The sequence below is a fragment of the Rana temporaria genome, chromosome 6 (genome assembly GCF_905171775.1).
Source record: "Rana temporaria chromosome 6, aRanTem1.1, whole genome shotgun sequence".
Taxonomy (NCBI): Eukaryota; Metazoa; Chordata; class Amphibia; order Anura; family Ranidae; genus Rana; species Rana temporaria.
Window position 1 is genome coordinate 178,846,785 of NC_053494.1, and position 27,286 is coordinate 178,874,070.

A 27,286-nucleotide genomic window follows, 5' to 3' on the forward strand; every position below is an offset into this window, starting at 1 on the left:
GTTTACCAGCGTCTCGTGTGCATGGGGCCTTACAGGCGTTCTAATCCCTCTCCACTCCCAGGGCTGCCATCAGGGGGGTACAGGCATTACACCTGTAAGGGGCCCGATGGTCCCCAGGGGCCTGACTGGCCCCTCTCCCGTTCTTTTTGTTTTGCATTACACCTGTAAGGGGCCCGATGGTCCCGTCCCGCCCGCGCGCGTTTCCGCTTATCTCGTGCCAGGAGAGAGGACAGAAGAGATTACACTTTTTTTCGATAGCCCCCCTTGGTTCTCTGCTCCAGGAGGGCCCTGCCTAAAGCTGTGTAAGGGGCCCCAACAGGGATGGACTGGCCATTGGGACTACAGGGAGTTTCCCGGTGGGCCGATGGCTCAGTGGGCCGGCTTCAGTGACAGCGGACCGCCGCCCCCCTCCGCTCCTCTGTCTCTCCCTTCCCGCAGCACTCACCACCTCTCGCTCCCCGCAGCGCTCACCTGGGGGGAACAGAGAAGCAGGGGGAAGACCAGAGGAGCATGGGGGGAGGGGACAGACAGCTGACTCAACAGCTATGGCCTGGGAGTTTCTCACTTATGCCTAATCTTGTCCCATAAGGGGGGCACTGAACTGATTCTTTTCCCCAGGTGAAGTAATGTCTAGCTTCCCCACTGGTACTGCCTTTAAAAGTACCAGTACCAGCCGTTCTACTCTAATAAAGTAGTACGGCTAGTGGCGGCTAGTGGCTAGTGAAGGGGGGAGAGGGGGCTTGGGTGGCCGGGGGGGGGGGGTGCGGGAGTTGTCCGCCCTGGGCCCCAACATGTGTGATGGCTGCCCTGTACACTCTATCCAAAACCAAATAAAATGTTTTGCTTTTAGTTATACTTCAAATGTTAGTATGGTAGTTAGTCTTTCCTTCTACTTTGTGGTAGTTTTGGTGGTTTCCAGGAGTATAATGGCCTTCAAATAGCTTCCAGTGGTTACTGAAGTGCCTTTTAACTATCCTGGGCCCATTCTTCTGCCAAAAAATGGATCCACATCAGCTTCATATTTTTACTTTGTTTACAGGGGAAAAGAAACCCACAGAAAGCAAAAATAACAAACAATAGGAAACAAAAAAAAAAAAAAAGACGCAAAGGATTAAAACACGAAATCAAACAAAATTGTCCTAAATATGGCCAAAATCCAAGCCTCTAAAATAAAAATAAAAATTTTGAAGAAAATCTCAGCTAAGCGCCTAATTAAGTGTTGTTGATTTAACAAATCCTTACTGACAGCAAAATCTGCATTTATATGAAGAAACTAGTTTCACCTTAAATTACCTAGCCATGCCATTAAATATAATATTTATATGTTATCCTGAATGATTCCCAGGAAACAGTGCCACCCAGTGGGCATAGGATCGTCATAAACCTCAGTTTCTGTGGGGTTGATTTACTAAAACTGGAGACTGCAAAATCTGGTGCAGCCCGGCATGGTAGCCAATCAGCTTGTAACTTCATCTTGTTCAATTAAAGTAATTGTAAAATTACGTCTGAAAAAGTAGATGCTACAATGTTTTTATGAAAAAATATCCGAGGCTGTGCTTCCACCACTCAAGGGAGGGGTAGGTACTCTTACCTTAAAATAACAAGCATGTTATACTTACCTGCTCTGTGGAATGGATTTGCACAGAGCAGCCCATATCCTCCTCTTCTCGGGTACCTCTTCTGTGTTCCTGGCCCCTCCCTCCTGTTGAGTGCCCCCACAGCAAGCAGCTTTCTATGGGGGCACTTGAGCCAAGCCGCAGCTCCCTGTATCCATTTAGACACAGAGCCACACCTAGGCCCTGCCCCTCTCTCCTCATTGGCTAACTAAGTTTGATTGACAGCAGCGGGAGCCAATGACGCCACTGCTGTGTCTCAGCCAATCAGGAAGGAGAGTCCCAGACGACATCGCTGGATAGAGAGGGGGCTCAGATAAGTATTAGGGGGGCTAAGCGGGGGTGCTGCACACAGAAGGCTTTTTATCTTAAAATGGGTTGTAAAGGTAAAAACATTTTTTCCTAAATAGCTTCCTTTACCTTAGTGCAGTCCTCCTTCACTTACCTCATCCTTCCATTTTGCTTTTAAATGTCCTTATTTCTTCTGAGAAATCCTCACTTCCTGTTCTTCTGTCTGTAACTCCACACAGTAATGTGACTCGAGGCTTTCTCCCTGGTGTGGAGTGTCGTGCTCGCCCCCTCCCTTGGACTACAGGAGAGTCAGGACGCTCTCTATGTTGCAGATAGAGAAAGGAGCTGTGTGTTAGTGGGCGTCCTGACTCTCCTGTAGTCCAAGGAAGGGGGCGAGCACGACACTCCACACCAGGGAGAAAGAATCGCATTACTGTGTGGAGTTAGACAGAAGAACAGGAAGTGAGGATTTCTCAGAACAAATAAGGACCGTTAAAAGTAAAATGGAAGGATGAGGTAAGTGAAGGAGGACTGCACTAAGGTAAAGGAAGCTATTTAGGGGGAAAAAATTGTAGCTTTTCAACCCCTTTAACCACTTCCCGTCCGCCCATCGACATTTGGCTCTAAAATGCCGGGAGGCCGTCAATATACGGCCTCTGGCCTCCCGGCGCTCGGGGGCGCGCCGCGTCACTCAGGTGCCGATGTGCATGCCTAGCGGCCGCGATGTCCGCCAAGCACCCGCGATCGGCAGTCACAGAGCCAGGGACGTGGATCTCTGTGTGTAAACACAGAGATCCACATCCTGTCAGGGAGAGGCGACCGATGGTGTGTCCCTTGTACATAGGGACAACCATCGGTCACCTCCCCCTGTCAGTCCCCTCCCCCCACAGTTAGAATCACCTAGCAGGGAACACATTAACCCCTTGATCGCCCCCTAGTGTTAACCCCTTCCCTGCCAGTCACATTTATACAGTAATCCGTGCATATTTATAGCACTGTTCGCTGTATAAATGTGAATGGTCCCAAAAATTTGTCAAAAGTGTCCGATGTGTCCGCCGTAATATTGCAGTCCTGACAAAAATTGCAGATCGCCATCATTATAAAATAATAATAATAAAAAAAAAATCATAATTCTATCCCGTATTTTGTAGGCGCTATAACGCCTTTTTTTAAATTTGATACTTATTATAGCAAAAAGTCAAAAATATATTTTTTTTTTCAAAATTGTTGCTCTTTCTTTGTTTATAGCACACAAAATAAAAACCGCAGAGATGATCAAATACCACCAAAAGAAAGCTCTATTTGTGGGGGAAAAAAGGACGTCAAATTTTGTTTGGGAGCCACTGTCATTTAAAGCGTGACAGGTGCTGAAAGCTGACATTTCGCCTGGGCAGGATGGAGGTATATGTGCCCAGTAAGCAAGTGGTTAATGCATAGGATGCATTAAGATAAAAAAAAACATTCTGCCTTTACAACCCCTTTAAGCAAAGTTTTAACACACCACATGGTAAAAGCTTTATGGTGCACCGCAGAGAAAATCCCTCAGCACCTACTGTAGTCGTTTGGGGCATCTTTCAGAATAAAAGGCACTGCAGTGCCCTGCCCAGAGTGGTTTGCATTACTGTTAGTTGCATTGAAGTGGTTGTAAACCCTTTATAACCACTTTTGCCTACAGGTAAGCCTATAAATAAGGCCACTAGAGCACTTTGCATATATATTGTAGATTTACATCAGTCCCTGCGCTCAGGAAGATTACAATCTAAGGTCCCTAACTCACATTCATACATACACATACTAGGGCCAAGTTAGACAGGAGCCAATTAACCTACCAGCATGTCTTTAGACTTTGGGAGGAAACCCGCTCAGGCACAGGGAGAACATGCAAACTCCAGGCAGGTAGTGCCGTGGTAGAGATTCGAACCGACGACCCTAGTGCTACTAGGTGGAGGTGCTGACCACTAGTAGATTTTTCATACGTTCATATGAATCTTCTGCTTAGTACATTTGATGACTTGATGAATGTTGTTCAAAAGGACTTTAACCGCTTCAGCCCCCAGAAGATTTTACCCCCTTCCTGACCAAAGCACTTTTTACAATTTGGCACTGCTTCGCTTTAACGGACAATTGCGCGGCCGTGCGATGCCGTACCCAAACAAAATTTGCATCCTTTTTTCCCCACAAATAGAGCTTTCTTTTGGTGGTATTTTTTGCGCTATAAACAAAAGAACAGCGACGTTTTGAAAAAACAAACAAAAAAAAAACAACACAATATCTTTTACTTTTTGCTATAATAAATATCCCCATTTTTTTTATTTTTCAATTTTTTCACCTCAGTTCAGGCCGATATATATCCTTCTACATTTTTTTTTTTTTTTATCAAAAAAAATAAATAGCAATAAGCTTATATTGATTGGTTTGCACCAAAGTTATAGCGTCTACAAAATAGAGGATAGAGTTTTGGGGCCAGATTCAGATACATTTGCACTTGCGCCGCGTATCATTCCCGCCGTGCTTTGCGCAAAATGACGTCGCACCGACGTCATTTTTTGAACGTAGACATGAGTTACGTCCTTTCCTATTCACGGACGACTTACGCAAAAAAAAAATCAAAATTCGACGCGGGAACGACGGCCATACTTTAACATGGCACGTCTATCTATACGCCACGAAATAGCAGCTTTAACTATACGCCGGGAAAAGCCGACTAGCGACGACGTAAGAGAATGCGACGGCCGCGCGTACCTTCGTGGATCGCCGGAAAAAGCCAATTTGCATACCCGACGTGGAAAACGACGCAAAATCCACCCAGCGGGCGCCGAAGTATTGCACCTCCGCCTGTCGGATCGAAGCCAGAAGCCGTCGTATATTGGTTTGAGGATTCAAACTAAAGATACGACGCGGCAAATTTGAAAGTACGCCGGAGTATCAGTAGATACTCCTGCGTACTTCTTCTGTGAATCTGGCCCATAGTATTTTTTTTTTTTTTTTTACTAGTAATGGCAGTGATCTGTGATTTTTACTACGACATTACTACGAGCTACGAGTAAGTATCACATGATTTGAAACAGGTCAGCCACCTTTTTCCTGTTGTTCACTTCATTTTGACTGCATCGCTTTGGTCATTTTTTGGACTTTATTTATACAATAAATACATCGTTTTAAGGAGTACGGCAGTCCAGGATTTTCTGCGACATTATGGTTGACAGATCGGATATTTTTGGGACCATTGACAATTTTACAGTGAAGCCTCGTACACACGGCCGAGGAACTCGACGTGCCAAACACATCGAGTTCCTCGGCCAGTTCAGCACTGAAGCCGCCGAGGAGCTCGGCGGGACGAGAGCTCCCATAGAACAACGAGGAAATAGAGAACATGTTCTCTATTTCCTCGCCGAGCTCCTCGTCGGCTTCCTCGGCCGAAAGTGTACACACGACCAGTTTCCTCGGCAGAATTCAGCCAGAAACTCGGTCGGAAGCTGAATTCTGCCGAGGAAACTGGTCGTGTGTACAGGGCCTGATCTGTACAGAGTACTGTGAACATTTCACTGGCAGTGAAGAGGTTAACACTAAGGGGCAATCAAGGGGTTAATTGTGCTCCCTCTCTGTGTTCTAACTGAAGGGGGGGTGGTGGGACTTACTAGGGTAAATGACAGATCGCTGTTCATAGTTTGTATGAACACACACAGCTCCTGGTTCTCGCTCTGTGACATCGGCTCCGGGGGCGAGCGGCCCTAGTGGCAAAGCAAAGTAACATAACGTTGTTTCGCCCAGCCGAGCCATGTTCCACAGTAAAACTGTGGCGGCTGGTCGGCAAGCAGTTAAAAAAAAAAAGTTTACTTTTGCCATTTTCCCAAATGAAAAATCACATTCACTGTTCAAATTTGTTCATTCGAGCAAAAATTTCTATCCAGCTCCTTCAGATTTCCTCGCCAATGTGGTTAAAACAAATGTCGATTTGACCCCACCAACCTTTAGAAAAATCGAACAAATGTTTACTTTTCTACCAAAATTAGTTAAAACAGATAACAATATACTGCAAACCTGCAGCATATTTACAGTATATCTCTGCAGGATTGCTATCATACTAATCGTGTACTTGAATCGCATAGTTTCAATCAAAGCCGCTATAAAAAGAGTAATAACCACAGTAACATTAGAACTGCAGACACAGCACATCTTTGGCTGAGCCCTTGCATCATCATGACTATGCATAAAGAATACATTGGGATGTGTTATGGTCTTGCACTTTTGCTATTTTATTTCAGTATCTCCCCAGTCATGCCCCCCTAATAACCATCATACTCTTCAGGCCAGAGGAGAGAATAGGAGATGGGGTGCTCATTATGGGGGCCTGGTCCAAAGTCCATACTGGGGCTCCAATATGTTTAGTTATGCTATTGGATGTCTACTTTATCAACTCTAAAGTGGCCATAAGGCTAGTCCTAGGCTACTGTACATCAGAGCACTTCCATAACTCCAGGACATGGCATACTGGGAGGTTCAAGATACTATTTCTAATTTTAAAGTGGAGGGGGTAAGCTGTACTTTTGTTGACCAAAGTATATTACACAGGTTGGTACAGGGCTTAATTAAGGTGACCACATTTCCAAACTACCATTCAGGGACACCCCCCTTCCCAAAAATCAGCTTGTGCTGTAACGAATCACAGCACAGTGATTGGACACAAGAGCGGGGATTTATGATTTCTCCAATCACAAGCAGGGGGTGAAGACTGTGCTCCTCCAGGCATTCCCGGCCAGGGCAAGCACTGTCAGTAAGTAAAACAGTGATGTGGCGGCCTTTTTTGTGGCCATTAGTTAGGGTTGGGGGGTGGCTGTGTCCGTTTCATTCTGGCACACTGTATTGTCCTGTAATGAAGGTGCCCGGGACTGTCCCGGGCAATCCGGGACATGCGGTCACCCTACTTACCATATCCCCAACTTCCTGGACATCACACAGTTCCAGAAAATTCCAGGATTTGTTGCAAATGCAAAGCCCAGTAGAGGTCCTATCCTATGTTTTCCTCTCAATCCAAGAAAAAAAGGGTTTTGGCTGAAGTTGAGTGACTGGTGGAGTTTTGCAGCTTTACAGACAGTTGAAGCAGCAAAAAAAAAAAAAAAAAAAAACACACTATATAGGGGGTAATTTACTAAAACCGGAGAGTGTAACATCTGGTGCAGCTCTGTGTAGAAACCAATCAGCTTCTAGTTTTTTTTTTTTTTTTTTGTCAAAGCTTAACCACTTAAGGACCCCTTCATGCCGATATACGTCGGCAGAATGGCACGGCTGGGCACATCAACGTATATGTACGTTGCCCTTCAAGCCCAGGCGTAGGGTCGCGGGTGCGCGCCTGTGGCGTGCTCCCGCGACCCGGTCCGAAGCTCCGTGACCGCGGGACTCGCGGACCCGATCGCTGCTGGAGAACAGGGAGAGCTGTGTGTAAAACACAGCTTCCCCGTCCTTCACTGTGGTGGCGTCATCGATCGTGTGATCCCTTTTATAGGGGGACACAATCGATGATGTCACACCCCTTTTATAGGGGGACACAATCGATGTCACGCCTACAGCCACACTCCCCTACAGTTGTAAACACATATTAGGTCACACATAACCCCTTCAGCGCCCCCTGTGATTAACAACCAAACTGCAACTGTCATTTTCACAGTAAACAATGCATTTTAAATGCATTTTTTGCTGTGAAAATGACAATGGTCCCAAAAATTTGTCAAAATTGTCCGAAGTGTCCGCCATAATGTCGCAGTATATATGTTTGGGGGATATTTATTATAGCAAAAAGTAAATAAATATTGATTTTTTTTCAAAATTGTCGCTCTATTTTTGTTTATAGCACAAAAAAAAAAGAAAGCTCTATTTGTGGGGAAAAAAGGATGCCAATTTTGTTTGGGAGCCACGTCGCACGACCGCGCAATTGTCTGTTAAATCGACGCAGTGCCGAATCGCAAAACCTGGCCGGGTCCTTTAGCTGCATTTTGGTCCGGGTCTTAAGGGGTTAATTGAACAAGCTAGAAGTAAGAAGCTGATTGGCTACCATGCAGAGCTGAACTAGATTTTGCACTCTCCAGTTTTAGTAAATCATCCCCCATGCCTGGTCTACAGGAATCAGTAGAGGTATCATGAGTAGACTGGTCAAGCTGATGTTGGAATTTTTCAGCACAGAGTGCTTGTCTCTGATAAACATATACATGTATATAAAGCTGCAGAGTTAAATATATATTTTGATTTTCCAATACACACCATCATGTCATTTTCACAAAGCACGGCATCATCTGATTGGCTCCAATACACATTTGAAGAGGGAAGATAAGACATAGGAGGAAGATGCTGAGAGCGAGATAAGAAATAACTGTCAGTTATCCTCTTACCACAGAGAGTACGTAGGCAGATTGCAGTATGGGCGGAGGGCGGCTTTCTGACTCCTAACATAGCATTTGAATGGCTGCAGACAGCACAAACTATGATTGAGGTTGCTTTCTCGGTCATATGTATAGTACAATACATGGCAGCTTCTAGAAAAACATTTCACCAACATGACCAGGCTTTTGTCTTCATTTCACAAACACACTTCTCATTAAATCTGAATTCCAGGTATGTTTTTTGCATAGTTACCGTATTTATCTGCCTATAGTGCGCACCGGCGTATAGCGCGCACCCCTAATTTAGACGTGAAATTCCTGGATTTTTTTTTTATTACTTACAGTTTTGGTGTCTTGCCCAGCGTCCATCGGCGGCCTTGTCCGGTCCGGCGTCCGTCTGCGGCCTTCGTGGTGTCCTCCCCGCTTCTCCCGCGCTGTCTCTGAGCCGATCCAGCCGATCCCCGCTTCCCGCTCTGTGTTTGAACGCCGCAGCCGACATATACCAAGCGCAGTACACTCGGCCACGCTCGGCTCCTCTCACATAACCGCGAGCGGTGCCGAGTGTACCCGAGTGTACTGCGCCCGGTATATGTCGGCGGCGGGGTTCAAACACAGCGTGGGAAGCGAGTATCGGCGTATATCGCGCACCCACGATTTTGCCCTGATTTTAAGGGCAAAAAAGTGCGCGGTATGTGCCGATAAATACGGTACATTCATCCAGCTTGGACCAATGTAAGTCTACATATTCCATACTTGGTCGGTCCCTGTGGAAGCAGAGAATTACTGTAGTAGTCACTGGTACTGCAGGATCCTCCCGGTCTTCTGGATCCTGTGCTGAGCGGCTGCCCTGCTACATAGCAAACCCAAACCCGCTTATCAGAATTGTATTGTATTGTGTATTGATGATGCAAAACATTCTCCGATTGGACAAGGTGGACATTGCAATGTCGTCGCCCTGCCTCTCCACCTAGTCAAATCAGAGAATGCTTTGCATTCAATGAGAAAAGGCGTTCTGTGAATAGTGAATAGGGCTTGTGCTGAGCAAGCGATCCTCTGTATTCACTATGCAGTAGGGCAGCCACTTGGCACAGGACCAAAAAGACAGCGAGGATCATAGTAGTAGTGGAGGCTACTACAGCGAGTCTCCGCTTTCACAGGTATCCCACAGGTGTGGAATATGTATACTTTCATTGGTAAAAAATGTAGTATATATTTTGCATTTGTTTTCTTTTTTAGACTTCCCCCTCATTTTACTACCTGGTGATCCTGACAGTAACACACTACCTGTATATTAGAGTGTCTACACTCTGGATGAAGGAGAACAGGGGGCACGTTTGGACTGCTGCAATGTCAGTCCGAATATTTTAAAATTCTAATGCCGCGTACACACAACCGTTTTTCATGACGTGAAAAATTTAATTTTTTTTTTAAGTGTGGGTTCTAGAGCATTTTTCATGACGTGATATATGGCCATTAAAAATTTAGAACATGCTCTAAATTTTTCACGTTGTCGTATTTCCGATGTAAAAAATGGTCGTGTATAGGCTTTACCGAGGTGAAAAAACTGTGCATGCTCAGAAGCAAGTTATGAGACGGGAGCGCTCGTTCTGGTAAAACTAGCGTTCACAATGGAGATAGCACATTCGTCACGCTGTAACAGACTGAAAAGCACGAAGACTGAAAAGCGTGAATCGTCTCTCACTAAATTTTTACTAACACGAAATCAGCAAAAGCAGCCCCGAGGGTGGCGCCAGCCGAATGCGCTTGGTCAAGCATTTTTTTTTCACGATCGTGTGTAGGCAAGGCAGGCTTGACAACAATTGTTTTTTCTAGACCAGGGATATGCAATTAGCGGACCTCCAGCTGTTGCAGAACTACAAGTCCCATGAGGCATAGCAAGACTCTGACAGCCACAAGCATGACACCCAGAGGCAGAGGCATGATGGGACTTGTAGTTTTGCAACAGCTGGAGGTCCGCTAATTGCATATCCCTGTTCTAGACCATTAAAAATTGTCGTGTGTACGCGGCATAATATTTGAAAATTTGTACATTTCAAAATTCAAAAATCCAGAAATTTTAAAATCCAAAAATCAACAATTCATAGGAAGAAGGGAAAAATACCCAAACTTCAAAATCTGAAATAGTAACAAACTAATAATAACTTAACTATTACTAACTAATGAACTAATGAATGCCGTATCTTAATGAATGCAAGGTAACAAATAAATAACAATAATAAAAACTTTTTATTATTAATTATTCATTTGTTCCGTTCCATTGGTTTAGATGCGACATTCGTTATTTCGGATAATTCGTAACTTCGGATTAATTCGTATTCGTTACGTTCACTAACAGCCAAGTTTAAAGGGAAAATTCCAATACCTATATTTTAATAGATAGTTATTTCAAATTTACGAATTTTCTAATTTACTGACACAAAATAAGAAAAAAACAGACATAACCAAATTAAACGAAAATGCACACATTTTTCGGCAGTGCACATGTCTATGCATTAGTAGATTTAGATACACTAAGAAATTGAAGATAAACTCTAGCTAATATTTTTTAAGCAGTTACAATTGTAAGCAGGTGCTTACAGGATGCTATTGAATGTATTTTCGCTGGTAAGGTATTTGCACTATGTAGCTAGTTTGGGCTGCCTGTGATGGGAAGGGGTTAACCGTACTGAACTCTTTGCTGCGTTTTTTGTGGGTCCTGCCCCTTATAGTGAATTGTTAAATATTTGGGAGGGGAGGACTTGGGAAGGGCATTCATCATGGAGTGCTGTACCAGGCCTGCTGAGCCATGTAGTTTTATTGGAGCAATGGATTCCCCACCGCTGGGTCACCCGCATGGGAATTCACCTGGAGCCAGGAAACTACCAATTATGGACTGTTGCTAGGGACTTGCTACCTCTGGGCAAGGTATGAACCGGAAGGCCAACATTAGGTAGTTATGAACTGTCTCTTATGTGTGCTGTGCTTTGGACCATACCAATGTTTTTACCGCTGAATACGTTTTCCTATGGTTGGATAAAGGAGCCCTCCTTCTGCCCTGAAACATATAGCCACTTCCTGTCATCACCCAGCTGAGAGAAGTGCTGTTTGGAGCAGCAGCCGTCTTGCCATTTCTGGAAGCTGCTGATGCTTATGTTCCAGCCTAAAGCTCGACAGCTTTACTTCCATCAAGAACTCTGCTTCAACCTCACAGTGATTCTATGGAGGTCTATATGGGTTTATGACAAGCCTTGATTTACTTGATCTGCTCCTTGTGACAGCAAGCCAGGGATCTTCTCCCTGCCCCCCCTCCCTGTGACAGCGGGCCAGGGATCTTCTCCCCTCCCTTCCTGTGACAGCAGGCCAAGGATCTTCTCCCTGCCCTCCCCCCTGACTTCCTGCCCTCCCCCCTGGCCCACTATCACAGGGAGGGATCTTCTCCCTGCCCTTCCCCTTCCCCTTCCCTGTGACAGCGGGCCAGGGATCTTCTCACTGCCCTCCCTCTGACAGCGGGCCAGGGATATTCTCTCTGCCCTCCCTGTGACAGCGGGCCAGGGATCTTCTCACTTCCCCCCAACCCTCCCTGTGACAGTGGGCCAGGGATCTTCTCACTGCCCCCCCCAACCCTCCCTGTGACAGTGGGCCAGGGATCTTCTCACTGCTCCCCCAACCCTCCCTGTGACAGTGGGCCAGGGATCTTCTCGCTGCTCCCCCAACCCTCCCTGTGACAGTGGGCCAGAGATCTTCTCGCTGCTCCCCCAACCCTCCCTGTGACAGTGGGCCAGAGATCTTCTCACTGCCCCCCAACCCTCCCTGTGACAGTGGGCCAGGGATCTTCTCACTGCCCCCCCAACCCTCCCTGTGACAGTGGGCCAGGGATCTTCTTACTGCCCACCCAACCCTCCATGTGACAGTGGGCCAGGGATCTTCTCTCTCTGACAGTAGGCTAGGTATCTTCTCCCTGCCATCCCCCTCCCCCTACCTGTGACAGTGGGGCAGGGATCTTCTCCCTGCCCTCCCCCCTTCCTGTGACAGCGGGCCAGGGATCTTCTGCCTGCCATCCATCTATTTGAAAACAGCGTGGCCATGCGGAGCTCTGCCCACAAGGCCACGCCATTCATTCACAGTTTCCTCTGTGAATGGATGCCTACAAGTACCATCCGACAATGTGGCTGACGGCTTATAGTTTTCAATAAGCTGTGAGGGCACTGGTGAGTGTCCTTGTAGTCCATTGATCTTTCTACTCCCAGGTTACTGTCTGCCTGCACAAGGTGTGGGAAGACAGCTGTGCTGAGAGTCTGCAGAATCTGGACATTGCATCTGCAATCTGCTGTTCCTGGGTGCAATGCTCTTCAGGCATCTTAGGAAAAAAAAATGCAAATTTTTCTACCTGCAAAAAGATGTAAATTATTATTATTATTATTTTTTTAAGGTAAACCTATACTTTAACTGAGAGTTAACGTTCTCTTATCCTTGTGAATCTGCCTTCACTTCAATCATCTATTCATGTACAAAAATGTCCAATTTAGGTATTTCAAGTGACAACAGCATCTCCTGGAATAGTGACCCCTTTCGACCTTAATAATTCCTTCTCATTGTAATGCTTTTATTTGGAGAGAAGGGTGAGGCTGAAGAATGCATTGCATTCTACAGAGAGAATTGAGTCACATTTCATGGGCCTGATGTAAAAACATTTGAGTCTGTGATGAAAAAATATAATTGCAAAGATCTGGTCCTGCTGTATTGTGTACAAATTATAGCTTCTCTGATCCCGGAATGGCAGCACTCCTCTTCCTGTGCTGCTGGTGAAAGTTCTGACTCTCATACAGTGCAGGGATCATGTTGTGTAGTTCTCCCCCTCCTCTATTCACAAAAATGTTTGCATTCTATTCACAGAATACCATGCTATACAACAGCTGCATTAGTGATGTTATATTTGTTACCCTACACTCATACTTGCCAACAGTCCCTAATTTTCTGGGACGGTCCCTAAAATCCGACCCATGTCCCGTTTTTTTTATTGTGCCTTCTTTGTTTAAATTAGTATTTTTTACTAGAAAATTACTTAGAGCCCACAAACATTATATATTTTTCAGCAGAGACCCTAGAGAATAAAATGGCGATCATTGCAATATTTTATGTCATATTGTATTTGCACAGCGGTCTTTCAAACGCAATATCTTTGAAAAAAATACACTTTTAAGAATTGAAAAAAAAAACACTAAAGTTAGCCCAAAGTTTTTGTAGAATGTAAAAGATGATGTTACACTGAGTAAATAGATACCCAACATGTCATGATTTAAAATTGTGCATGTTTGTGGAATGGCGACAAACTAGGGCACCGAAAAATCTCTATAGACAACACTTTACAAAAAAACTTGAACGATCACGTCGATACCTCACGTGTGGATTGAACACCATTTACATATATGCGTTCGCTTCTTCTTTTTTTCTTCTTATTTAGTTTAATTTTATACATTTTTTACACTGTCCCTTTATTTTTATTTGTTATCACTTTCATTCATATTACAAGGAATGTAAACATCCCTTGTAATAAAAATAAGCATGACAGGTCCTCCTTATTGCGAGTTCTGGGGTCAAAAAGACCCCAGATCTCTCATTTACCCTTAAAAGAAAAAAGAAACTCACTTTGACTTTAACAAAAAGAAAACCCCCAAAAAAAAAACATCCATTCAAACCCGAGAGGCAGAAGTGTCGCTCCAGGCCTCCAAGGGCATAGAGCCGAGCGGGGGCCATCTTGCCCTCACTGGACTTCCTGCCCAGGCATCAGAAGGATAGGATCGGCTCCGGACTTACCAACAGCTCCGGTGCGCTCGGAGATGACCGGGAAGCAGCAGGAGGGAAGGCGCACCTCTCCCGTCACCTCTAAAAGTGATCCGGCAGTGAATCTGACACTGGGACCACTTTATCTTGTAGAGAAACACCAACAGTACAAAATGATAACGTTACACCCAAGCACATAAAATCCCCCCAAAAAACATGTTGTGGCCACCCACCCCCACATATAAACACGTACGAATGTAAATGTATGCCCGGAGAGAGTGGGATGGATGGTCCCTGGGGATGTGGACACCTCACTGTGTCAAACACCCCCAGTATTCTCAGGGAGGCCGTTACCAGCACCTTCACTCCCTGAGTATAAATAGAAAGGGGCCCCCCCCCCTGGAGTAAAGCTAGAGCTTTTTATCTGACTCTGCAGCCCCCACTGACTGCCTTTGGTCAGGATTCCAGGGGGGGGGGGGGGGGGCCCAGACCTTAGTCTCTTAGAAAAAAAATAACAAATTGTTTCGCTGCCATCCTGTGGGAAACACAATCAATAACTGAGGGACAGAGGGAAGGGTTGGGCCTTTTAAACTCTGTTGTTGATTGTGTTTCCTGTCAGGTGGGACCGTCATCTCCGGTGTGCCGTCCTGGAAGATGACTGGAGAAAACAAGGTCGCTTCAGAATTCTCTGCCTATAGGCTCCTGAGATGTAAATCCTGCCTTGTAAGGACAATGTGTGTTAAGGCTACAGAACAGAGAAATTAGAACAATACTAACTGATAACTTCCTGCCTGTGCTGTAAAAGTTATCAGATGACAAGATTTCTGGAAGGATCAACTGGGACTTGTTTGCATTAAATGAATCAGATATAACAAAGTACTTCCAATGGTTAATTAAAAAGACATAACAATAAACTATTCTTGCTTGGTTTTTTTTTTTTAGGGTTCACGTTCCCTTTAGGGTCCATTCACACCGCAAAGTATGTGTTGCGTGTACGTAGATGCACATGCATTGACATGCGGTTGCATGCTGCATTGCAATTTAACATGCACTGCAATACTGTTTAAGTTTTTTTTAAGAAAACTTTATTTGTAAAGAAAACTTCAGCTGACTCTTTTTGACTCCTGCATGTATACGGGTTGTGGTGCGCTTACATGCATTCAAATGTTTTGCACCGTGTTGTGTTGAAAACAAAATAAAGCTTATTTATTATTATTTTATTTTATTTATTTTTCAGTTCAGGGCAAGGCACATTAGTGAGTGCACTGGTGTGAATTGCTTCTAATGAAATACATTGCAAAGTGTCCTTATCTTTTTTGCCTCTTTGTCCTGACCTAACCCCCCCAAAGAGGCATACTTAGCTTAGTCGTGTTTGTTTAGATCCTGTTCCACAAGGCTCACTCTCCTGGCCGCGCCTGTGCACTACAGCCCCATAGAGGGACATGGCCCCATAGCATTGTATGGATCTGTAATGTGCAGGAGCAGTCAGGAGATTGAGACTTGTGGTCACTGAATCAAGGTACTGTAAGCCCTGGTTCACACTGGGTACGATTTGGAACGATTTGAGATGCGATTTGACATGTCAAATCGCATCTCAAATCGGCGGCAATGGCACTGTCCTAATCAGTGCGACGCCGCATCTGCGATTTCAAAAAGTAGTTCCTGTACTACTTTTTGCGATTTCGCGACAAAATCACACCCGCGAAATCGCGGTAAAATCGTGCATTTTACCACGATTTTGAATTCGCAGCAGTGTGAACCTAGGCTAAGGCTGGGTTCACACCATCGCCGCATGCGGCTCCCAGCAGGGGTCCGGTGCGTCCTGAGTCACCTTTTCAGGTTCGATTTTAGCCTGAATTTTGGGCTGAATTCAGTCCTGAAATAGACCAAAAGACGCACAGGACTCTTGTGCAAACTCACACCAGAGCCGCAGCGGAGTTATGTGAACCGGCTCCATAGAGAGCCAGTCAAAATCTCCTGCGGGAACCCGCATCCAATTTGCAATGGTGTGAACCCAGCCTAAATATCAGGGCTCAAGTCCTGCGGGAACGGAGTTCCTGCACTTTTTTCACTGCAGGAACTCAGTTCCCTTTGCAGGACGAGAGCAGCCGAACCGACTGAGCCAATCCTTCACTAATCGGCGATGCCCAGCTCGAGTCACTGTCAGGGGCAGGTGAACCTTAGTAATCCTTTATGTTACTGGCCGCTTCCTGTATATGGATTCATTGGGTAGTGTGCGGGTATTCCGTCACTTCCTCAATGCCGCAATGTCTCCTGGGAGCTTTTGTCATTGTTCCCAAGAGACATTGCAGAGGTCTGCCGCAAAAGAACTTGCTTCACATCGAGGAAGTGACGGAATACCTGCACAAAACATGATGAATCCATATACAGGAAGCGGCCAGTAACATAAAGGTTTACTAAGGTACAGTGGATCGGAAAAAAAAACATGCGGTTTAGTAATTATGCATATGAGCGTATCATTTTTAATTTTTTTTGGTGGGGGGAGTGGATCTTGGGTGGGAGTTCCCACACTTTTTTCCCCAGGACTTGATCCCTGCTAAATATGCATCTGTGGAGGGGGAAGGTGGGTGAGTTTAGTTCAGGGGAAAAAAAGATAAGTGCACAGTGTCTCAAAGTGCACTTAGGCTGGCCATACAATTTTCTTGTACAATTTTCCTTTAGATTTACCAAACCATATGTTATAAGTTCAAACCTAAACACGTTTAATTTGTATGCAATCAGGCAGGCCCTAGCACTACATGGTTGAAGGTAAATCTAAAAGGAATTTGAATAAGAAAATAGTTTAATGTATGGCCAGCTTTATCCTTTAAGGAAAAAAAATTATTGTGTAGGTATAAGGTGAAGAGCCGGCAACTCGTCCTTTAAAAAGGTCAAGTGGAGTGTACAAAGCACAGTGGCTTACGCATTTCAGCAGTAGGCCTTAATCATAGCCAATGGTGGCTATGATTAAGGCTTATTGCAGAAACACGCAAGCCACTGTACTTTGTAAACTCCACTCGATGTAATAAAGTGACTTTTTTGGAAGGACGAGATGCTGTTTTTTCACTTTATACCTCCATGTTCCATTAGTGTTGGGAAGACGCTCTGAGCAGGAGCACCATCAGTCCACCTTCATGGGGAATCTGTCTGAGCATTGCACTTTTCTTTTGAAAAATAAAGTATTGTGGTTTCTGATGTAAAAAATAAATAAATCAACAACACAGCATTTTAACCCTGAATGACGGCTACAGCATGGTCACAGATTTCCAAGAGGACAGCTATCGACGTCGGCTTGCATCGGAATCACTCTGTAAATGGGGTAAAGAGCCAATAATATTGGCTCTTTACCATGTGACCAGCTGTGTCCAATCAGAGCTGATCACAGTGTAAACAGGATTTGTGTGTTATCGGCAATCCTCTTCTCACACTGACAGAGCATGAGGAGAGGAGAGCCGGTAACTGGCCAGTGGAAAAGGGGACATCTACACTGATAATCGGTTCAGTCCCAACAGTGCCCATTAGTGCAGCCTCATCAGTGCAAGTCAGTGAAGGAGAAAAATTAAATTACTTATTTACAATATTTTGTAAATTTAAAAATCGTTTTTTCAAAATGTTTTTCTTCCGTTTAGCAAAGAACAAAAAAAACAGTAGCAATTAAATACCACCAAAAGAAAGCTCTAACTGTCTAAAAAAAAATGACAAATATTTTGTTTGGGTATTTTATTTGCATGACCGCGCAATTGAAAATCATTGAAAATGTGACAGCCCTGAAAGCTGAAAATTGGCCTTGGCTGGAACGGAGTGAAAGTGCCCAGTAGGCAAGGGGTTAAAAAAGCCTCATGTCAATGCACCTCAACTCAAGAGCATTTAGTACGCACCAAATACACTGCAATTTGTATAAATCCAACTTGAAATTTAGCTTTTTTTTTTTTTTAGCTTGCTCTGAAAAAAAAAATATCATTCAACTCAAACATAAGTAATCCTGACGTAGCTTTCTTGAAATCCACTACAAACATTACAGGACATATCCTGTTTTGAAGTGTTTTCATCTTAAACTGAAATTTCCCAAGCAAAATATTTTTTGTGGCAAACAGGAATTTGTTGACTACAGCTTATGCCAGTAAAATACAACCCAGATATAACGAGGGAGTTTTTTTCCTCGGTTGAGCAAACAATGCCTGTGAAATAATGCCATATACATGCTTTTGCTCTGTTTATGCCTAGGTTCACACTGCTGCGAATTCCAAATTGCGGTAAAATGCGCGATTTTACCGCGATTTTGCGGCTGCGATTTTGCCGCGATTTCGGCCGCAATTTACTGTAAATCGCGGCCCGAAATCGCAAAAAGTAGTACAGGAACTACTTTTTGAAATCGCAGATGCGGCGTCGCACTGATTGCCGACAATTGCCGCCGATTTGAGATGCGATTTGACATGTCAAATCGCATCTCAAATCGTTCCAAATCGTACCCAGTGTGAACCAGGGCTAAAAGATAAATATCTATGCATATATACAGCATTAGCCACTTTTCCAACACACACAGAAACACACTATTCTTTTAGAAGATGTGCGGCGGTGCTGTTCACTGTAATGACACCTCCATGCATCTGCTAACGCATGTGGTCTAGTGAGTTTTTGGAAAAGGGTCAGGAACTTATTTTGTGTGTTTCTCACAGGGAACCCCATTGAAATGAATGGGCTATTTTTCCTACACGCAGAAAACGCTCATAAAACACACACACACACACACACACACACACACACACACACACACACACACGCTTGGTCACACCTGGTGAAATTCGTCTTCATCAAATCCAAAATTTCTGGAATTTGGATGCTATGAGCTACTGAATAAGTTTATGGGGTAGGAATAAACCAAATACAGGTATTCCCCGAGTTACAAACATAATAAGGACTGTAGGTTTGTACGCAAGTCGCAACACTGCATTTGTAAGTGTAACTTCCGGTTGGAACACTGCATTCGTAAGTGTAATGTCCACCTGTGCATGGATGTGGGATGTTCTCGGGTGCTTGTTATGTTATCTGGGGCTCTTCTGGTCATGCACAAGTGGCCGGCATTTGAGGCCGTTTATAACTCGGGTGTTTATAACTCGGGGACTGCTTGTATAGGGTTTATATTTGTCTTGAATTTTGGTGAAATTAGAAAGATTGGAAAAGTGAAATTTCTGTGGTTATCAGGGAGCTTTAAATGGCTCCAGAAGACTACAGAAATTCCTTTATTAATCATGGACCCGTTCTTGAGCAAAATAAAAAAAAAATGGCTGTCCCCCCACAAACAAAATGATAAAATTGAATATACCAAACTTTCCTGATTACACCCCCCCTCTCATAAAATCTACCCTCTACGTTAAAAAAATTTAATAAAAAAAAATGGCCTTAGCAGCTCAATGACTGAACTATATATATATTTACCGATTTAAATGACTTTTATTTTATTACTGGCAAAGTAATTTTTTTTTTATTACGCTTAAACATTTAAATGAAAAAGGATAATATACACAGCCATGACTTATAAAAAAAAAAAACACTATAGGCTATACATTTTCTGAGACTGCGCACTGCTTTTTTTTTTTTTTTTTACAACACGGCTAAAATGATTTAACTTGTGTTTCAGACTTAACTTTTTAAAAAGCTCAATTCATACAATGTAGGAAATAACTAAACACATACAAAATAAAGGCATCATGACATTTGAATTTAGTTTAGGGAGCATTGTATTTTGGAAAATGATTTATTACTACTTGTGTGACTAGAAGTCAGTCAATGTTATGAGTGGAAACATTTTTAAATGGTTGAACTAGGTGGACTTGTGTCTTTTTTCAACCTGACTAACTATGTAAATACCTTTGTGTTGGTGTAGCATTTTGTATCTAGTAATAACAAATACACATATAAAAAAAAATATATATAATACAATACAATATATATATATATATATATATATATATATATATATATATATATATATATATATATATATATATTTTTTAGTGCCAACAATCAGTTTCCTACAGATCTTAGTATTTACTTTAATTAAAAAATATAAAAAGTAATTTTGAAAATAACCGATGACATACAAAGTATATTAATAAATATATTATTACAATTATTATTTTACTAGCAAAACTTTTAAAACTGTACTTTTAAATCAAATTTCAGCAGTATATTTTAAACACTGTAACCAGTAAATCATTTCCAGTTTTGGTCTCAGTATATATCTACAGCACATTCAAAAGAATTAAATTCTTTACTCAACAGGCCAAAAAGTGCAAAATATTAACTTGCTACAGCACTCTACTGCCCAAGCAGACAATGATTCTCACTAGCAGCTTTACTAATAAAGTTTTAAAACAGCATGCTTTTAAAAAAGTGAAGTGAGTTACCTTAGTGCCCCGGATTATTGTGCTTCACAGGAAAATAATGTAAAACATAAGAGATTGTAGCTGGCTCGACAGGTCTTGAGTATGAAGTTTCAGCAATCAGACTGGCCTGTGCAGATGGTAATTGCAGCTCTAGTGTGGGAACTTCCAGGGGGAATCCCCTAGCTCAGCTTCCTTATTTGTTGTCAACCAATTGCTTTCAGTATCTCTTAACCCAAACTGCTCTATAAGAGTAGACTGTTCTTAGATAACGCACTTTTCTTTCTTAGAAAACCAAATTTTTGTTAATGTTCTAAAAATTGTATATGCTTTATAAATATAGATCAGCAAACGGTCGAATACAAAACAAAATCGGATCAATGTCACTATTGAGCTTAAAATTCAAATTCCGATCCTTGTAGTAATTGTTTCTAACACTTCCTCTTTCTGTAAAATTGCAAATTTATAGGTGTGCTGTCCTAGCAAATGTTTTAACCCGGCTGTGACTTTCCAACAAGTGCAGCAAAATCTGCGAGTCTTTATAAAAGGATACAGCTAAGCATATTAGTGATTGGGATGTTCCATTGTCATTTTATACAACCTTCATGTCTTGTTAGGCTTCATGTACACTGCTGCTGGTAAACAGACATTAAAGAGGAAGTAAACCCTGCAGGGAAGAAAAAGTTTCCCCCTTCCCGGCAAAGTAAAGGCATAATGAACTAGTGTGCATCGCATACTAGCACATTATGTGACACTTACCTTCAAACGAGGCCCGCACCTAGGGTGACCACATTTCCAAAGTGCCATTCAGGGACACACCCCCTCTCTCACCTCCCCCCCCAAAAAAAAATGAGGGGGGGCTGGGGGGAAATGTAGTATCGGGGTTGAATTTGGCGGCGGGTTATTTGTCAGGTGAATGTGCCACTTGCTACCAGATGCAGTGCCGCTTGCCTCCCCTAGCCTGCCACGAGATGCAGTGCTGCTGTCACTCCCTCTGCATGAGCCGTGTGCGTAGAAGGAAAGGTGTGGCGTCACTATCTGGAGAGTGAAGATCACACCAGTCCTTGCTGCTGGGTGCCGGAGAAGGAGGTTCTGAGGTGGGTGGCGACAGCAGTGCTGCACTAGGCGCAGGCCTCGCTCCCAGTCTCACTGTCTGAGAATAGATTGTCACTGGTTGCAAGATGCCAGGCAGAGCCGGCCCTAGCAACCAGTTCCGGAAATGTAGTTAGTAGGGGGTGGCTGTGTCCTCTATTTCATTCCGGGACATTGTATTGTCCCGGAATGAAGGTGCCCGGGACCCAGGACAGACATGTCAATTGCGGGACAGTCCCGGGCAATCTGGGACATGTGGGCACCCTACCCGCACCGTCCCACTGCAGGCCGCATCTATGTTTGCCCATCTTTCTTCCGAGGGCGCGAACTCCGGCTGTGTGACTGGCTGGAGCCGCGTGAAGTCACTCTCGCACATCCGCGAGGGAGACACCAGTCACAGCACTCATTCAGAGTGCATGCGCCGATTACATCATCAGCACAGTATACAGTAAATATCTTCTAAACGGCGCACGTATTTACAGGTGTTTTTAATTTTTGACTATTTAAAAAAAAAAAAAAAGCTTCTAAATGCAAATGCGGCATGTAAACACGGTAAAGCTGACTTTTTTAAATGTCGGCTACTATCTGTGAGGTTAAAGCGGTGGTTCACCCTAAAAACTACATTTTCTTAATCCACTGCCCCCCCACATTACAATTCGATTAAGGCTCTTATTATTTTTTCCATGCTGTACATACCTTAGTACAGCATATTCACCCGTGCATCCGGGTTGCGAGTCCCGCGGGAGTGGGCGTTCCTCACATGTGTTTGATTGACATTTTGCCCAAAAACGAGCTCCCCCCTTGTCGTGTAAGCCGCGTCACAATTGGCGAAAGGAGCCGAACGGCGATGCGCATGCGCAGTATAGCGCCGACTCGCCGTTCGGCTCCTTTCGCCAACCGTGACGCGGCTTACGCGTCACGGTTGGCTCGTTTTTGGGCAAAATGTCAATCAAACACATGTGAGGAACGCCCACTCCCGCGGGACTCGCAACCCGGATGCACGGGTGAATATGCTGTACTAAGGTATGTACAGCATGGAAAAAATAATAAGAGCCTTAATCGAATTGTAATGTGGGGGGGCAGTGGATTAAGAAAATGTTGTTTTTACGGTGAACCACCGCTTTAAATTGTTCAGGAGAGGTTGTAAAATGTCCCGTGTACATTAAGTCTTAGGAAGCCAAAACCCATCTCTATGTTGTCCCCGGGCATCGAAAGGCAATCGATACATGCAGGTACTTTGTTCTGGAATGTGGTTGCTACTTTTCTTCAGCTGGTTATAGGTGAGCTGGTCTGGAAAAAAAAAATTCTGTTATGCAATGGGGAGGGGGTGTTGGGTGAGGGAGGGAGGGGACAGCACAAAGCCACAAAGCAACTTAAAGAGGAACTGCAGTCTGCTCACATAATTTGTAATAAAAACAACTTTTCCATTCTGAAGCTTCCCTCCAACCACTTTGCATATTATTTTATATATACTGTGATTCTGTACTTGCCAAATATGCTGCATAAATCTCCCTCCTCTGCGTCTGGCATTCCATTTTAACTTTGGGCAGCTGCCTGTTCACTTCCTGGATTTACACAAACACAGAGACACACCTCCAGCTCTGCAGCTCTCATTGGCCCTCTTATGACTCACCCCCCCTCCCTTCCTGGCAAACTCTCATGAGAGTAAGAGAGAGAGAGAGAGAGAGCTGTGTATTATGTCATAAGCCTAGACTAATGACCAGACAAGAAACAAGAAGTGGGCTGTATAAGGTACCATATTTATCGGCGTATACCGCGCACTTTTTTGCCCTTAAAATCAGGGCAAAATCGTAGGTGCGCGATATACGCCGATACTCGCTTCCCGCACTGTGTTTGAATCCGCCACCAACATATACAGAGCGCAGTACACTCGGCCAGGCTCCCCTCACGGTTATGCGAGAAGAGCCAAGAGGAGCCGAGCGTGGCCGAGTGTACTACGCTCGGTATATGTCGTCGGCGGCGTTCAAACACAGCGCGGGAAGCTGGGATCGGCTCAGAGACAGCGCGGGAGAAGCGGAGAGGACACCACGAAGGCCGCAGACGGGCGCCGGACCGGACAAGGCCGCCGATGGACGCCGGGCAAGATACCAAAACTGTAAGTAATAAAACATTTTTTTCCAGGAATTTCACGTCTAGATTAGGGGTGCGCGATATACGCCGGTGCGCGCTATAGGCAGATAAATATGGTATTTACTGGCAGAAAAAAAAAATGTTTTCCTATCCAAAGTTAAAACAACAAGGGCAGAAGATTTAATAGATGGAAAGCTGAAAAAATTACTACTGTCCTACCTCCCCATCCCTAAAACGCTTACTCGGCTCTAACATTATAAAAGGCAAGTGACCTGTTGGAACCCACAAGAGCCGTAACCATGCCTCCATCCCTAATTGAATGTAAAAAAGAAGAAGTGGGCTGTGGGACTTTGAGTGAGGCATGGATAGGTTTAGAAAATTGTTTAGGATAACAAGGGAAGGTTAACTGTCACAGTCCCTTCAGGGAAATCTGTGGCCATAGGGAATTGCTGTGTAATCAATCCAAAAATGAAAGTCAATGAGTAGATATAAAATTCATAATATAATAGCTATCATAATATATAATACAAAGATCATGCAGACAAAGGCATAGTACATGTAGTAATAGTCACATTGGTATAATTAATATTTATAATGAAGGACATGATTAGTGAAAGCAATCACAATAAATGGACATACAGATACAGTGAACATGATTATACAATTAAACAAATACGAAATACAATTGATAAAATACATGGTTGGGCTGGGCTTTACTTGGCATCCCTGAGCATGGACTCAAAGCGTTTCTTGGCATTTAAAGCCAGTCATCAGGAGTGGGGTGCGTACATATTGGCTAAAGGGGGGATAAATAGATAGATAGGTAGGTCAATGAGGTCTCAAAGGTTATGTCATGCTTAAAAACAAAAAACAGAGTCACATGGTTTGATACATTACCAATGGCAAAGCCCAAAAGGGTAGCACAGGCGTTCCAAAAATGGAGTGGGATGGTAGTCCTGGATGAACTGTCTCCCCCAGGGGTTAAGGCGGGGATGGAACCCCCACATTCCACAAGACTCTCCAACCGAAAGGAGAGCCAAGGAGAGGATGGCGTGGGACATCAGCCAAGGAGAAACTCGAGCAGCCACAACAAAATGCCCAATTGTGAGGAGGGCACATATGGGGCACAGATGCAGGTGCTGATAAAAGAAAAAGGGTGAGTGAGAGAATTATCAATAACTGTGAACCCAACAAAAAATATTAGGAGGGGGGATCATGATGGAGGTGTGGGCGCCCATGGTTGATGAGTGTAGCGCCCCTTTACTTTCAGAAAGGATGTTTTGTTAAATTTAGTGGGGGAATGAGAGAGTTATGTTGCTCTCATTTTTGATTTTGTCAAATTTGGCTGTCGCCAAGTCTGGATTGTTCTGTGGGTCAGTCTGCATTCCAGGGATGCGGTTCCATCTCTGGGCGGCGGGTGGCGCCAGAGGGGTCCAGGCGGAGCCGCTTCTTCCCAGCAGCCAATTGGAGGAGTTTTCCCTCGCGGGGCATGCTGGGGAGGGGTATTTCTGTGGCGGAGGCCTTTGCTCTGGGTTCTTCGCGGGTTCCTGGTTCCAGGTGCGGCACCCACCTTTGGGGTGTGCGCACATCACAGGCCCCACCACTATGGCCTTCCTGGCCTGGGGTCGCGTGCTACGAGGAGTTCCTGACTCTGGGCCCTCCTGGCCTGGAGCAACTGATGCTACCAAGGAGCCCCAGTGACTTACTGGGTCCCCACCTTTATTGAGAAGATCCCAGGCTGTATGCTATTCGGTGGGGGATCGGCTTGAGGAGAACCCGGAGGCAGGTTATCCAAAAGGGCTTGAACGAACCATCGGGGATCTGGTGACCGGACATTGACAGGTACACTTATACTGTCAACTGGTGACCCTGATGTGATTTACTGGGAGGATTCGCTCTATCATTCAGCTTAACCTTGCACTGGGCCTGTGGCAGTGGTCTCAACATTTTATCAGAGCCAAGTCTGTGGCAGAGACTTGTTCCTTCCAGCAACCTTGTGTGATGCTCTGGCTGCCAGGCCTGTGGCAGAGGTCTGTCTGGGGGCACTTCACCCACTCTGGCTGGAGTGGCAACGTACTGATACAATTACAGAAGGCAGGACTGCTTTCCTTATCCAAAGCCTGACACTGCGAAGTTACTCTATTTTCATGAACCTTTTCTGTGTACCTCAAGTTGATGTTGGTCGTGTTGGGCCAGGAAAATAAAGCAATCAAAACCTTTAACTACAGATTGGACATTCGATTACTGCTCTACTCACTACCTTCACCCCTAGACACTACATAGAGGTAACTTAATACGCCGATCCCAAATCAATCAGCGGCTCCTTCGGGGGTAGCGCTACATGAGTAAAGGAGTTAAGCCAGAGATGGCAATGGGGCTTAATGAAGGATGTTTGTAAAAATGATGAATAGAGACCATGGGCTAGATTCAGGTAGATCAGCGGATCTTTAGATCCGCATGATCTATCTGATTTAAGATACGCTGCCGCAAGTTTGAGAGGCAAGTGGGTAATTCACAAACCACTTACCTCCAAACTTGCGGCGGCGTATCGCAAATCCCCCAGCGGAATTCAAATTCCGCGGCTAGGGGGAGTGTACTATTTAAATCAGGTGCGTCCCCGCGCCGATTTAAATGAGCATGCGCAGTCCGTGAATTTTCCCGGCGTGCATGGCTCCCACTGATGTCACTAGGACGTCAGTGGTTTCGACGCTTACGTAAACGACGTCCATCCGTATTACAGAACGATTTACGCAAACGACGTAAAAAAATTCAAAATCGACGCGGGAACGACGGCTATACTTAACGTTGGCTGCGCCTCATAGAAGCAGGGGTAAGTATACGCCGGGAAAGCCGCTACGGAAACGTCGTAACAACACTGCGTCGGGTCCGCGTACGTTCGTGAATTCGCGTATCTCGCTGATTTACATAATATTCAGCGTAAATCAGCGGGAACGCCCCCCGCGCCATTTTCAAATTGCAAATAAGATCCGACGGTGTAACACAGTTACACCTGTCGGATCTTAGCCATATCTATGCGTAACTGATTCTATGAATCAGGCGCATAGATACGACCAGTGTAAGTCAGAGATACGACGGCGTATCAGGAGATACACCATCGTATCTCTCTGTGAATCTGGCCCCATATGTTTATCACAACAATGGTAGGAGTGTAAGTAAGATGAAGTGATTGAATGTACAGGAAAGGATGCGTGTGCTTGGAGGGTGGGAAAGCTTGTATAACTAGGTATGGTGTGGGTCCTAATATAGGAACCCTGAATTACCTGTAGGTGTGAATGGAAAAACATGGAGCATCCAGATGAAAAAAATACGTGAAGTGAAACTGCTGAGACTATCCTGGCCTAAGTACCCACATCCTAGGGCGTGTCCCCGCCAATGCCATGTGTCATTGCGTTAGTCGTGGAAGGAGCGAAAACCCAACCCAATGTATGGGGAACCTCAGCGGGAGTCCATCCCATCCCCCAGGCCACTTGGCATGGAAAAGGCTGTGATGCGCACAACGGTGTCCAAGGACGCTGACTCGCTCTATTTCACTACTCTGGTGCTATCTATGTCTCCAGCACCAGTCCTCCGAATTCCTGCTTTTACAGGAGACACTCAGAGCAGGGGGAGCTAAAGACTCCCCCAACTGTCAGTCAAACTC

The 27,286-nt window shown here is 44.6% G+C and overlaps 1 protein-coding gene across 1 annotated transcript in view; it reads right to left on the reverse strand.

Moving 5' to 3' along the window:
* The window catches only part of TANK (TRAF family member associated NFKB activator), a 123,833-nt gene extending 103,200 nt beyond the window's left edge, over positions 1 to 20,633 (reverse strand). Inside the window, exon 1 of the mRNA XM_040357874.1 lies at positions 20,467 to 20,633. The gene's annotated coding sequence lies outside the window, so the exon portion shown is untranslated. The remainder of the gene's footprint in view (positions 1 to 20,466) is intronic.
* Between the last annotated feature and the right edge of the window lie 6,653 nt (positions 20,634 to 27,286).